Source organism: Lactuca saligna, chromosome 8 (genome assembly GCF_052625555.1).
Source record: "Lactuca saligna cultivar CGN05327 chromosome 8, ASM5262555v1, whole genome shotgun sequence".
Taxonomy (NCBI): Eukaryota; Viridiplantae; Streptophyta; class Magnoliopsida; order Asterales; family Asteraceae; genus Lactuca; species Lactuca saligna.
In genome coordinates, this window is record NC_136424.1 from 152010955 (window position 1) to 152025452 (window position 14498).

Here is a 14498-nt window from a genome sequence, read left to right on the forward strand (position 1 = left end):
AATATTATATAAAAATTATAATGTTATTTTTAAAAACAAAAACAGTGTTTGTTGTTTTAAATAATTACAATCAAAGAAACTAACAATATTCATCAAATAAATTTTAAAAAAGTTCAATTTTTAAAACCAAATTAAAATAATTAATAGTTTTCCAAATACATTATTTTAAATAACATACAACAATAGTTAAAAGTAACATTGTAGACAAAAATTATATTGTTTTCTTTAAAAACAAAAACAATGTTTGATGTTTTAAACAAGGTACTAAAAAGCACGCCATGACACGCCTCAAGGCATGTCGTGGGGCGAGGCGTGATGTACTTGTTACGAAAACATCCAAGGCGGGTTTGTGAAGCGTGGCGCCCAAATAACGTGTCAATGCGTGCCTTATCGTGTTATGGCGTGAATTTTTTTCAAGGTGCTGTTTTTTTTTTATCGGGCCTAAAATAAATGAGTTTTTGTTAATTTTTTTCTATTTGATATTAATATAACACTTCTAAAAACATCATATATTTGATAAAATTCAATAATTATATGATTTATATCTTTTAATGTATATAATATAGTCACACCTTGAAAAACGTCATCGCTCGCCAACGCTTATTATGGCTTAACTTTTACCTTGCCGTCAAACCACACCTTACGTTATTTAGAACCTTGGTTTTAAATAATTAAAATGATGAAAATTAAAATATTAAGTAAATAAACTTTTTAAAATTAAGTAATCATGACTACAACTATAAATATCATTGAACCATATATTATATTTAATTTTATTCATGAATAACTCGCATGTAAGGCCATTAAACCAATTGAGATTATATAATTTTAAAAGATGCTTACATTATCATATAATTCAAAACAAATAATATTTATAACAATTTATTATATTATATAAGAACTTTCAATAACGTCATATATATATATATATATATATATATATATATATATATATATATATATATATATATATATATATATATATAATGATTTCAAATATATTGTTATATTTCACAACGTACGAGTATTCGTCTAATATCTAATAAACTTCTACAACATTTCCACCACAACATTTTCATCTCAGCTACATCCATATTCTCGCTTGCCCATCTTAATCATTCAACATTCAGTCCATATTCATATCCAATAAATTTATTTAATTAATATACAAACATATATTACATTAAAAGACCCCATAGCAATTTCAGAATAAGAATGTTTGTGCCTGCCTCCACCCTTAATTTTTTAAAACAAATACGTCATATAAAATCAGTCATATAAAATCAGGTCCTACAATACTTCTTGAGATCCCTAATTTTTTAAAACAAATACGTCATATAAAATCAGGTCCTACAATACTTCTTGAGATCCCTAATTAAGGTCTCAGGGTGTCATAACTCATTTGTTCAGTATAATCCTCCTTAATAAATGAAGTTTTTTGTTACATGTCAATCTTTAATGAGATTTGACATTTATCATTTTGTGGTATTTTTAAAATAAATATTATTCACTTATCAATTTTTGATTTGTTTCAATTTTTAAAATTAAAGTTATATACTTATATATGTAAAGTATTAAATATTATATATATATATATATATATATATATATATATATATATATATATATATATATGATATTAAATTGCAATAAATATGTTTCTTACTTTTTTATTTTAATGTTGTACATTAAAAAATATTTTCTATTTACACTTTAATTTAATGTTTAATCTTTTTTTAAATCAATCCGTGTAATATACGGATCTCTCACCTTGTGTTTAATAAACTTCTACAACATGTACACCACAACATTTTCGTCCCCGCTACCTCCATATTCTCTCTTGCCCATATTAATCGTTCAACATCCGGTCAATAGTCATATCTAATATATTTATATAATTAATATACAAACATACGATATATTAATGGAGATTTCAGAATAAGAAAACTTATCCCTGTTTCTGGCCTTAATTTTTTTTAAAAAAATAACCCATATAAAATCGTGTCGCATAATACTTCTTGAGATCCCTAATTAAGGTTTTAGTGGACGTAACCCCGATTCCTTTTGGGGTTATTACTTGTCATTATAATTATTTTATGAAGAGAAGGTCAATATACTTTTTTATTATATTGCATTTTGCTAAATTTATTCATGGACCTTATAGTATGTAACATTATTCTTGTAGAATTTAATATGACATGTGATATGTAACGTGAAGTGCAAGATAAATGAAATTATAATACATGACAGTTTTATGAATATTCACTATTTTTAAAACCAATATTTGATATTTTCTTGTAGAATAATCATGACATGTTTCAACAAATATGATTGTTATTTGTTACAACAGGTCAAAAATCTTATAAATAAGGAAGAATTGCATTCAAAATAAATAGGCCATTATATTACAATAAGTGAATTGCCATCATAATGACAAAAAGAATTAGGATTAATTAATTCAAAATCTTATAGAATAAAGATGAAAGTTTGATTTAAAAAAAATATAATTCGTTTTTACTAAATGTTTACTGAGTGCCTATAATATGTAATACGAGTCTTTAAAAAATGCATTATAGAATGTGATATATTTTTGTAGAATTGAAGATACAACAAATATGTTCCATTAATGTATAAGAATTTGGGTTAATACATTTTAAATCGTAAAACATAACATTCATAGTTGTATTATTATTTTACTATATTCTTGTAAAATAAACATGATTGATTTAATTATATTGTTTGTTTATTAGATATATTGTAGACCATGTAGTATTTAATATTAATCTTGTAGAATGTAATGCCAAACATGTGATGTAACAAGGAGTGCAATGTATTCTAATGATACCAAATGATAGTTTTATGATAAAATACGTATTTGGATTGATTATTGATATTTAATCTTTCATAAAAAAACCCTCCAATTAAAAATGTTTTATTTGGGTCGAAATCCTTAAGAATAAATGGATTACAATTTTTTTTTTTTTTTTTTCACAATTATGTATTTTTTTATAACATATTATTATGTCTCATAAAATACAAATCAATGCAGACTCGAAGACTAAATCACCATATCATGGAAAGATAGCAACTGAATTTTCATCAATAATGGGAAATTGTATGAACGCATCTGCAGATGCTAATTCCATCATCTCTGCTAATCAAAGCTCCAACAACAGACCTTCTTCTACTACAGGTTGGTTTAATTTCGCTTATTGATGCTATTGTATCTTCAATTTCCTTGTTTGCATAAATTTATCATATGGGTTTTGTCTGTTTGTTCATTTATTGCTCAAATAGGATGTTAAGAATTTGTTCTTTTATTTCTAATGGTTCTAATTCTACTCTTCCATTTTAGACATTCGAAACCTTTAAACACAAACACTAGTGAATGATGGATTTGTATTTTGAACCCGACAAAGGCATGCCTTTCTGCATTGAAGTTGGCTACTTTGATACAATGAAAAAAAATCAAACAAAAAGTGACAAAGTATCATGGTATTCCAGTTCATGAACAAACCCTTATGTTCAAAGGAATAATCCTACCCAACGATCTCAACATTCTCACAACTCCAATATCTTTGACAACTCACACCTTAAGCTTATGATCAACAAGCCTACCAGAAGTACCACCACTACCAGCCTCACCATTGATCCTCAACAACCACTACCACTACCACCTCCACCACCACACATAACCACCACCGCCACCACCATTACCAAGGTCAAAATCGAAGAAACGTTTTCACCGTCTTCTTGTTCTTCCTCCCAGAAGATCAAACTTTTCTTGAAAACCTTCGGAGTAGCAATTGAAATAGACCCGAATGATTGAACTTTGAAGTTGAAAGAGAAGATCAACGAAATGGAAGGAATCCCATAATGATTGTTCATGCAAATGGGAATGAATTACATGATCGTAAGACATTACATGAGTGTCAACTTGTTGATGGTTCAGAAGTTGAGCTTACACTTAAACCACCTATGCCTACGCCTACAATGACAACAACGACAACAACCACAACTACAACCACACTTTGTAATTTATGCATGAATTTGATGGGACATAATAATTACTCAAAGAAATTGAATGTAAATGTGATGTCAAAATGCGGGGATGAGATTATGTCGAAGGTGAATCCACTGAGTAACGTTGGTCAATTAAGGAAGGAGTTACAAAAGGTGAGGAGTCAAAGGGTAGGGTTTCGTTTACCAAAAGAAGGATATTTCTTTATATACAAACAAAATGTCATGGAAGAAGATCAATCTTTTAAATGGCATCAAGTCACACAAGGCGACACCATTGAGATATTCAATGGGTGTGTCACCAGGGGGTCTTGAGAATATATTGATTATTTGTCTTTTTGTTACGTACCTAATCTCTTTTCTTATATGAATACATATTCATAGGGTGTGTCACCATTGAGATACTCAACAGGTGTGTCACCGGTGCGAAACATACCCTTTGTTATTAGATGACTTTTAGACGTTTATATTAGTTATCATCTAAAATATAAGTATGTTGTTATTTGAAATATATTGCGTAAATTGCAACTATATTGTTATTTAAACTTTGTTGCCTATATTGTAAGTATGATTCTATTTAAGGCCAATTGTCGATATTATAAGTAGATTTGTTAATGGAGTGGATTTGACCATGATTTAGTTCAAAGTTGTAAAAATCTTATAGATTTAGATCTCAGAGTTCGATCCATTTAACCATTTACAACTCGTACCTATCAACCTTTTTATTAAATGGGTAGGGTATGAATCATTGTCGATTCACTCCGCTTATAAATACTTATCAGACATGACTAGAAACTCTTTGATTTCCCTTAATTTCTTATTATGAGTATTAAATAATGTAATTCTTGTTAGTAGATATTTATTGTTTTTGATAAATATTACTTAGTGGCACGCATTTGGATAGTTTAATATTGTAAAATAATTAGATTAATGGTTTTTGGATATTCCTTGATTAATGGAGATTCGCTCCAAACCATCCCATTGACATGTATATTATAAGTATGTTGGTACGACCTATACAACTTCAATGAATCATATTAAAAATTTATAGGGATGTATGATAAAAAAACTATATACTCAACACTCACCGCCAACAAGTACATAACAACAACTTGATTGCAATGGTGGAAAATCAACGATACATATACCTAAATTAATTAATAACTTCTTAAGGAACTATCATGATAAATTAGTTATTATTTCGTGGATCTATCATGTTTTAATCAATTTTATAATTTATAAAAAATCCATTGACAAAACAGACTACAAATTTAGACAAAAACACAAGTTGTAGGACTTAGTCAAGAACTAATATTGTTTGTACTTGATAATATTATTGTGTGGCTTATGGCTTGACGTTAATTACTAATAGATGTAATTGTGGTTTGATTACTAAGTTTTCATGTTAGGAAATCATTTTAATTATGTAGTGATGTGAATTCATGTGATTTTTGTAGCTTATGTGAATTCAAACGATTTATGCGGTTATTTGATGACATGTGGTACTATAGTTAGTGAAAACATGGTTTTCCATGGTAGTTTGTTTTATCACTTAGAATGTCATTATATGAATTCATATCATTACATGGTATGGGTTTTGTGCGATGAGTCTTGCAATTCTGCAGTTTGTAGATGACATTTCATGCCAATATAAGGTATGGGTTGTCGTGTGACGATTCTTACAATGTTGTGGTTTGAGGATGCCATTTCATACCATTATGGAGGCATTAGTTGTTGCTTTGTGAGGCTTGTGGTTTGTGGGTTACATTTCATAACTTTAAATGATATAAGTTATCATAGGTAAGTCTTGTAGTATTGCAGGTTATGGTTAGGGTTGTTTTTCATACATTCTAATATAGTTTTAGATTTGCAGTTTTTTATTATAGGTGAGTACATAGTTTTTTTAGCACACATATGCATAAAAACATTCTTTTATTACTTTCTATGCGATGTGATATTATATGTATTGATTGGCTATCTACAATTACTTTCCTACATGATATTATATTTACGATCGATAGTAATGACATACGGTTTATGATTTGATGCTAATTACTGTATGATTCTAATTGAGGATTGATTACTTAGTTTCCATGATAGGAAATCATTGTGGTTATGGAATTATGTGAACTCATGTGATTTATGCTTATATGAATTCATGCGGTTTATGAAGTTGTGTGATTACATGCATTACACATTCTATATCTAAACCTATGTCTACACTATATCCTAGCTTAGTTATAAATGTTTATAACACTTGTGTTTGTTTAATCAAATTTATTCATTTTTCATATGATTAAATAGAGAGGTTTGGGTTATTTAATGAAACCGTATTATTTTTGTAACATCCGGATTTTTACCAGGTATCTTGTAAGTTTTAACTTCGTTATATTATGTGAGGGACTCGGCGAGTTGGGGCTCAGACTCGCCGAGTAGGGACGCGGAACTGATCGATGATGCGCGCTTGGACTCGGCGAGTCCAGGGTATGGACTCGGCGAGTCTGCGCTGTGTAATGAAACCCTAAATCTCCGGGTTTGTGGCCTATTTAAAGGGCCTTATGGCCGTCATTTGCACTCATCCAACCCCCAGAGTGTGTCCCTAGAGTTCTTGAGCGTTTGGTGAAGGATTGAGAGCAAATCTTGACCTTGTGGGTGTTGTTTAGCAAGAAGAAGGAGGCTCTAGGCAAGAGGAAGCAAAGGAGGTTGCTATTTCGTGGGTTTGGAGCCTGGATCATCACTTTAGAGGTAATATTTTCGGACCATTTTCTGTTTGGTGAAACTTGATGCAAGTTAGGGCTTAATATGATCATTTATGGGGTGATTTGGTGCCCTTTTGTTCCCTCTTTGAGTTGAGACCATGGATCTGGATCCATAGAGGTCCAGAGGGCCTCACTCATCAAGCTTTATGAGTGGAAATGGAGTCCTTGGCCTTGTGTTGAAGTAATAGAGTCAAAAACATCATTTGTGATCATGTGGAGGTTATTTATGCATCAAGATTGTGACTTTACGTGCTAAATAAGCATGGAGGGACTGGATCTAGGGATTAGTGGACTGGATCTGACCTTTAGAGCAAGATTGAGTCAGTGCATGGCACGGACTCGCCGAGTCCGAAGAACAGACTCGGCGAGTAGCATGAATGTTGCGCGACCACTCAGCGAGTGGCCTCACCGAGTTGGGAAAGGTGAACTCAGTGGGTCAAGGGAGAGTTAGGATGGACAGGTGGACCAAGTCAAACTGGACTCGCCGAGTTGTTCTTGAGACTCGGCGAGTTGAGTCGTGGTGGCCCCACAACTCGTGCCAGGTGGAGCTCGTCGAGTTGGGGGAAATACTCGACGTGTCAAGGGAGGGTTCCAGGGAAATTGGTGCATGCGCACGGACTCGCCGAGTCGCTATAGTGCACTCGCCGAGTCCGGTCAGAATTGACTGTTGACCAGCGTTGACCAAGTGTGATTGTTATAGTGTGATCAACCCTAGTTGGGAGAGTATTAATTAGAGATGTATTGTGCTATAGGGGGCTACAGCTCGGCGGATCGAGTGTTTAGTGATTTCAGGGTTACGAGTTACCGAGACACACGAGGTGAGTCTCCTCACTATACTTTACCTTGAGTAGGTAATCAGAGTGATGTGATAGAGTATTTGTATGCTATGTATGTTATGTGTTGTACTGCATGATTTATATGTGACTTATGTGGTGCATGTTTATCAGAGCTAGAACCTGAGGGTTCACAGAGTTTGGATGCATGGACCCACAGAGTTATAGCCTCGAGTGGCTTATATGTGTTTTATGTGGTATTTTGGGGAACTCACTAAGCTTTGTGCTTACAGTGTTGATGTTATTTGTTTCAGGTGTTAGTGACGACCGCGGGAAGGCGCCGGCTTGATCCGTACACACACGTTTGGAGTTTTACATGTTGATCTTAGGATTTTGTACTGTTTTATTGAACAAGTAAAATGGGTGTTTTTATGAATATTAGTGGAATTATGTTTAATATAAAAATCGAAAATTTTGTTTGAAAAATCAGTGTTACAATTTTAGTGCACCATTTTACCCCTACAATGATGTTTGGTTTCATATTAGTCGATGATTTACTTATTGCCACAGAATGGAAGTAAACAGACCTGAATAACGTGGAAAACTAAAAGTGTATAAATTTTATTGAATTTAAGATGTCTCTAAAGTATTATAAAAGGCCTTATATAGAGTGAATCTAAATTTGGTAGGCACAACCAAATATTGGAACCTTATTACTAAAAAAAATTCTTGAAATTAACCATCTAAATAAACATGAAAAAACATAAATTTAGAATCATATATTCTTTCTTAAAAACATAATAAACTAGAATCACCTTAGTTGAAGTTGGAGGAAAACTGAATTTGAAGGTCTAAATGGACGTGTCTTAAAAGGGTGGGAAAGCTTCCTTCAATTTCTTCTTGAAAAGAACTCGACTTTGACATCTCTTGATAGACAAGTCTTTTTGCTTGTATTAGTTTTAGATGTCAAATACATTGAATGTATTGGAAATAGGAATTGTGTTTGGTAGGTCAACAATATATTTATTATCATTAGTCTTTTGCAAAGTCTTGTAAGGATCATAATTTCATTAGATAAACTTGTTGTATGTGCCAATCGAGAATCTTTTTTTAAGAGGTATAAAGTAACCACATCTTTATCTTCAAATGTTTTTGAACATCTATGTTTATCGATTGTTGCTTTGTACTCTGCATTTTATTGAAAATTCTTTATTTACATTTCTTCATGAATTTTATACATGTCTTCAATAAGCTTGTTAATCATGTTGTTGATCTTCCTTACCAATTCAACTAAATTAATAACTTATCATGAGGGAGTTTTGTATACTAGAAAAGTTGATGAAGCACCTGTTGAGCTTTAAATATCAGTTTTATAGGCGAATTTGGATTGGGCCAGCGATGCGAACCATATCTTTGGTTTTCTCCCATATAAGCAATACAACAAGTTCCCAACCATGACAACTTTAGTTTGGCCATTAGATTATGTGTAAGCAGTGCTATTGCAGTTTAGACTTTTCACAAACGCCTCCAAAGAGTTAACTAGAGGTGAGCTAGTAACTTAATTTCCATAAATGTATAAGAAATTGGGTTAATACATTTTAAATCATAAAAAAATACTCCAACACTCATATTGTATTAGTATTTTACAATATTCTTGTAAAATAAAGATGATTGAGTTAATTATATTGATTGTTTATTAGATGTATTTGTATACCATATAGTATTTAATATTAACTACGGGAAAAATCCGGGTTTCGTCTCGGGTTTTTTTTTTGTGCTTTTTATGAAAAAATGTAAAAGTTTTGACTGTAAGGACCAAAAGTGTCAAAATGGCTAAAGAATTAAAGAGGTTGGAATTAGCAAGTTTTTAGAAAAAAGTATCAAAGTTGTCAATTCCTTAATGTTTTGTGGCCAAACTTTAAATATTAAAAGGTTCCTAAAAATATTAAAATTTTGATTGAAATGACCAAAAGTGTTAAAATGGCTAAGAAATAAGAGACAAAGTTAACAAAAAATATACATGTTTATTATTCATAAGGAAACAAGGTTTTAACATATATATATATATATATATATATATATATATATATATATATATATATATATATATATATATATATATATATATATATTGGAAAATGTAAAGCCAAACATGTTATGTAACAAGGAGTGCAATATATTCTAATGATACAAAATGATAGTTTTATGATATGTAACGCTGCGTTCTTAAAGTACTTATTTATGAGTCCCTGAGATTTAAGAGGAAGGGTATTTTTGGTCCTTTTATGGGAAATGGGTTTCATCCGAGAAGGTTTCGGACCTAGGCATATATCTAGAAGCGTAGGGATTCTCGCCACCTCTTCGTGGATATAAAGTTCATCGAAAACGGAGTTAGAATGAGGGAGTTATGGCACTTTGAAGATTTTGGCATTTATGGCCCATTAATGGAAAAGGTTATCAATGTGAGCCATGCATGCATGAGACACGCGTGGGTACGCCCAGCGTAGACTGGGTTACGCCCAGCGTAATGAGTAAATGAACGTGGGTGCAAGGTCGAGTACGCCCAACGTACTCTTAGAATCCTAAAACCTTAATTTTAAGGGAAACCACTATATAAGGAACATAAAGGTTTCCCCCTCAGCCTCCATAGATTCTCTCTTACCCTCAGAAACCCTAGATATCCATCTTACCTCCATTTTTGGGTGTGTTTGGCCTTGGAAAGCTTGGATTAGCAAAGGAAAGCATAAAGGAAGAAAGGAAAAGTTGGCAAAGAAGGAGTGGAACGGCTGGAGCTTATAGATCTAGAAAGACATCATCCTTTGGAGCCTATTTGAGGTATAAAGCTTCTTGCTTGACATTTATATTGAATAGATCTATGTGTTGTGAGGTTTTGACACCATTCTTGTCCCAATAGTCCTCATCTTGTTGCATGTTTCGAGTTGCTCGAGATTATCTATCCTTTTAGACCTTAGGAGAGGTCTTGAGTGAGAAAAATGAGGTCCCAAGGGCTGTAGTTGTTCCATGTGTGAGATAAGTAGGTCTTAATGGATTAAGACCTTGGGTTAAGAGCTTTATAGACGTCCCAAACAATAAAGTTTAAGACTTTATGAATCCTAGGTGTATTTGACCTAAGGATCTGAAGTTTGGGCTTAAGAGCTTAAGCCATTAAGAAGTTTCATGGACTTGTTGAGTAATGAACTTACGCCCCGCGTAACATGGGTGTACGCTCAGCGTAGCGGGCCAGTGCCCCGATCCCAATTTGCGAAGCATCATTGTACGCCCAGCGTACCCACTCTGTTGCATTTTAATTTTTGGTCCTTGCTTGTTTGGGCTGTCATTGGGCTAATAAGTTTGGGCCTTGATTGAATAGTATGGATAGAGTATTTTGGGCCCACTTATTATCAAGGACCTTGGATCTAGGCCCGGTTGTAAAGGTGGGCCCAATTTAGAAAATTGGGACAATATTGGGCTTTGTAGGAGAATTTGACATTGGCCTTGGCCCAATAAGTGGATATATGTTTGGCCTAATGATTATTTTGTTATGTTGGCTAGTTCGGGATTTTCGGTGAGTTGGTGATTTGGGAGTCTGCTTTTCAAGTTCAGAGTTTCGACAATTGCGAGGTGAGTTATCCTCACTATATCAACAGGGTCTAAGGCACCAAGGTCGGCCCTTTATCGGATTGTAATCCGGGTAACGTTGTTATGTTGTTGCCTTGCTATGTTTGCATCCGGGTATTAGGATGGTATATGCTAGTGACCTGTTAGGTCGGTATCCTGTTTAGAGTATGATATGATACGTAATATGCTAGATTGGTTTGATTGGATGTGCATTATTATATGATTGTATGTTTATGTGCACATGGTTGTTTGACTGGGGTTGGGTTGAGGCGGGTCCTACTTTGTGCTGTAGGCCAACATACCCAGGGAGGACCGGTTATTCCGAAGGCCCAGCGAGCGGACCAGATAGGTTGTAGGCCCCACGAGGGCGGACCAGACGTGTCGAGGCTCGGAGAGTGGACCAGGCCGACTGAAGGCCCGATGCGGGCGGACCAGTCATACTGTAGACTCAGAGAGTGGACCAGGTGGGTTGAAGGCCCAGTGCGGGCAGACCAACCACACTTCAGACTCAAGGGACATGACTAGACTCAGAGGGTGGACCAGGTGGAATGAAGGCCCGATACAGCGGACCAGTCACACAGTAGACCCGAAATGCATGGTTGTTATGTGATTTGTTATGATATAGCATGTTATGTGTGTATGGTATATGTGGTTGGTATTTTGGGGGTATCTCACTAAGCTTTCGGGCTTACAGTTTAGTTTAATGTTTTTCAGGTTCTTCAGGAGACCGTGGCAACGCAAAGGCATGATCGTACCGCTCCTCATGTTTATGTTTTATGTTATGGTTCTGGGAATACTCTGATAATAAATGTATTGAAAACCATTTTGTAAAAACTTAAAGAAATTGAGAGGTTTTGAAAAGTTTAATTTGGCTTGAATTTATGTCGTTACATGATAAAAGTAGACAAATTCCCGCGCGTTGCACAGCGTAGGTTAAAAATATATTGTTAATTTGTTAAAAAAAACATATGTTTGAAATGATATATATATATATATATATATATATATATATATATATATTAAAGATGACCACCTTTTGCAATAGTGAACCTGGTTCCTTTTTGGCGGAAATGGTCGCCCGTGCTAAGCACGACCCATGGAGGGTAATTTAAGTATTTCCTTTATCGTTGTCTAAATAAATAAATATTTCATTAATATATAAATTCCACGTGTGGCTTTTATCAGTAAGGAGATGGAAGTACATTGATATTGTGGGCAAGAAAAGTAAATTACATTGATATTAGGGATAAGGAAATGAAATTACAATGTTATTACAAATAAATTATTTGTTATCAGCCAACGAGGAACAGAGAGTGAGAGTCATGATGTCAGCCTCTAGCAAAAATGAGTTTATTGTTTTATTGAACTCCACCATTGATTTCATATAATTCATAACATAACAAGTTATCTGGCTAGAAGCATTGTTATTTTGTAAGGATTGTACTATATTAACTCAAATTTTAGTAACTTTTTAATCAATCCAATTATGCGCATTGTAGTTTGGTTCCTTTCGCATCAGGGTATTGTACTTTTAAAAATATACCAACTTTAAGCGGTGAAAGTTGCATTGTATGCAAATGATATTGCTATTGTTCAGTATATATTTTAGGAATGTTAAAGTGGGATGCTATGATAAATAAGTAAATGGAAGTATGTGGCCATTTTTTTGCATTTACACCTTTTTACCTTCAACATTGTTTAAATTTGAAGTACATTGCTACTATGTATAAAGAGTTTTAGGTACGTTTCGATTATCAGTAAAGAATGAAGATGTTGCTATTATATTGGTAAAGAGATGAAAGTAGATTTTTATTACAGTTAAGAAAATGAAATTTACATTTATATTATTGGTACCCCATTAATACTTGTATGTTATTTTTACATTAAATTTCTAGTGAAAAAGACGATTTACCACTCATAACTGAAGGGTTATAAATTGACAAGTATTGAGTGTAATATTAAACTGAGCCTACTCTTTTCTACAAAAAGTTTCCAAGATCTTTGTTTTAAACTTCTGTTTATTCCAAAATCATACCAGAGCTTTGAGTACTATCCAAAGAATTGTTTTAAAGAAGAGAAATCATTGGATTGCTTCATCATTGCTTGTGTAAAGGGTTGAAAATCTACTAAAAGTGACATCTTCCCTTTTATTATTGACCTTGAAGTAATCACATATACATGGTAGTAACCCTCCATCACTTCCATATCATTATTTAAAATATTATTGCTCTACATAGACAAAGTTATCCCAATCAATTACAAGTCGGTGTTAATAAGTATGTTTCCATCAGAAACATAAAATAAAAGTAGCCCTAGCTAGATAGACTGTAAAATACTATTAAGTGTTAGAAAGTGAAATATACAACTCAATTGCACCAGCAAGTTTTTAGTTATGGCATCGTACTTTGAAATGCTACAGTTTATAGCAATCTCCTCAAAATACAATAATTTCACAGCTACGACCGAGAGATTTGTTGGAGTATAATTTCCTATAAGAGAAAACAAAGAGTGCAATGTTAATATCGGGTAGATTCTGTAAAGTAACAATTCCTCAGTAAGAAGAATTAAATGTTAGATATTGTAATACATTGAAATGGAAGTATGATGTTAAAATATGAAAATAAATACAAGTACGTCTTGAAGACTTATCACATCAAACACTTAATGCTTATGCAAAAGTTTTTAACTCTACTTGAGATACCAATAGGTTGCAGTGTAATAGAATAATGCCTAAAACCGATAAGCTTTGTCTCCTTTGTTGTGGTTAAGTAACATAATTTTTTGGCAGAATGAAAGTGCAACATGAAATATGTGTATAACATTAAAGAAAGAAACAAATATTTAATCTAAAGCTATAGAGGTTAACACAGTCTGACTCACAGACTGTCCAAAAAAGTCTGGTCTAATTTGATCAAAGGCAGCATGTCAAATGTATGTTGTGATTTTGGAATGTTGGAAACGGCCTATTTGTTCTGGCCTATTTGTTCTGACATTTTTAAAGTAAATAACTCTATGTAACTTCAGTATAAAATTGATATACATTATAAATTACCTACAGTTTGTGATCTTTTACATTTTTATAGAATGTTAAGCATCACGTATCTATTAATTAAAATTATATAAAAAGAAAACAAACAAAATGTATAACAATTATTAGAAAAAACAAGAACTACAAAATGCATTCAATTACTATAATATTTTTCAAGATAAAACAATTATAAGAATGAAAAAAATATTGAAATATTACGGTCGAAAAAAATCTCATTTAGTCAAAGCCCTGTCAAATGTGTGAAGAGATTTAGGTCCTATGTTATATCTTTATCGTCTT

The 14498-nt window shown here is 32.8% G+C and overlaps 1 pseudogene; it reads left to right on the forward strand.

The window, feature by feature from the left end:
• The first annotated feature begins 3391 nt into the window (after nucleotides 1-3391).
• On the forward strand, nucleotides 3392-4335 carry LOC145008599 (ubiquitin domain-containing protein 7SL RNA1-like; annotated as a pseudogene).
• The last annotated feature ends 10163 nt before the right edge of the window (nucleotides 4336-14498 follow it).